Source organism: Magnolia sinica, chromosome 11 (assembly GCF_029962835.1).
Source record: "Magnolia sinica isolate HGM2019 chromosome 11, MsV1, whole genome shotgun sequence".
Lineage (NCBI taxonomy): Eukaryota > Viridiplantae > Streptophyta > Magnoliopsida > Magnoliales > Magnoliaceae > Magnolia > Magnolia sinica.
The window spans coordinates 5,619,204-5,620,948 of NC_080583.1; positions in this window are offsets into that span (position 1 = coordinate 5,619,204).

Here is a 1,745-nt window from a genome sequence, read left to right on the forward strand (position 1 = left end):
AGGCTTTTAAAAAGGTGTCATGCTCTTCCCATGAGCGGTTCATCTGTTAAGAGAGGTGTAGTTGTAAAATACACGGCCCACATTGGCTTCCAATGTTGTCAAGTGGGCCCATGGTTCGATCTCTTTTTAGCCGTACATCAATGGGCCACAAATCGAACGGCCTAGATTGCCGAGCCATGAGTCCCCTTGTCGGGATTGGGAACTGGTGTACTATGTGCAAAAAATGGGCGGTTCAGATCATTTGTAATGGAATTAGTTATCGATCTGGACAGTCCATCCAATGGGTCTCAAATTGTATTGCTCGTATGTCTAAATATTCATTTTGAATGACGATCCTGGCCATCGGATTGATAGATTACAAAATAAATAGCTCAGATTGGCCTATAATGTTTCAGGCATCCCATCTTGTGGGCCAAAATGCCGAAATTGAGCTCAACCGTTGAAATGCAATTTACAACTCTCCTACTTTCGAATGTGGGTTTTTTTTTTTTTTTTTTTTTAGTAATTCACATAAAAATGAGCCGTCCGTTGGTTAGCTGAGCTATAGTTTATGAAAGAAACGAACGGTTAGTAAGCCATCCTTTTGTTTCTAACGTCATGGCCTGTTTGATGAGTGCGATTGTCCTGATTTTTGGGGGCAGGTCATCTCTGTAGTGGGGCCTACTTAGATGAATGGATTAGATTTCAAAAACATCCCCCATGTGATGTGTAAGTGGGCTCACACGTGTGGGCTTAACAAATCTGCTGTTTTGTGCAAGTGGGGCCTATGGTTTAGTGAGCCAAACCGTTGATACAATGGGCCTCACCACCATGGATGTCCATGCACAATTAAAGATGGGCATCGAGTCAACTTGGACTGAGTTAGGGCTGACCCGACTGTACCTGATTTTGACATAGACCTAACCTGAACTCAACTCGACTTGGTACTGAGTCCAGCATGCCTGACCCGATCCGAGTCTGCGTCTAGCCTGGACTAACTCCGACCAAGTCCAACCCTGTCACAGGTGCTGATGCAAGTCAAGTGCGGCGAGTGTCATCGGGCTAAAATCACAGCTTACAACCTATGTGTACATGCCGAAATTGCAGCCTCTCCATCAACTACATGGTATCTCATATTTGAAACATCAAATCTGGGTTTTTTTTTTTAATATGTATGAGTCGGGTTTTGGATCGAGCCGAGTGAGTACTGAGTCAAATTTTGGATTGAGTCGAGTTACTATGTGACCCGAACTCGACTAGGTTTGACTTCGGATTGGACGAAGTCTCCTTGGTTCGAATCAACTCACCCACTTGGCACTTGGTTTGAGTCAAGGTGGGTCTGAATGAGTCCGCTGAGTCAAGGCATCCCATGCTCAGCTCTATGCACGATCCCCCACTCGAAGGCTGCTGTCATTGCATTTCAAGATCTACATATACCTCAACGACAGATCCCAACTGTCGTTTTAAGACTCCATGGCCTGGCCAACTCGGTTGGTCCAGAGCTGAGATGAGATTCGGCCGAGTTGGTGAGTGACTCAACTAAGTCGGGTCTATTTTCACTGTTGACTTGACTTCCGGGGCTCAACCGGATCGGATTCAACCAGATCCGAGTCGACTCGGATATAGCTGTCAACCCATGATCTGGACAAATTGTGGGCCCCAATCCACAACTCATCCAGATTTTCGGTCCAACGTTCCAGATTTAATTAAAAATCGAGATAACGGCCCAAAACCAAAAGTAGGCTTCTGCAGGTGGGTCCCAGTGG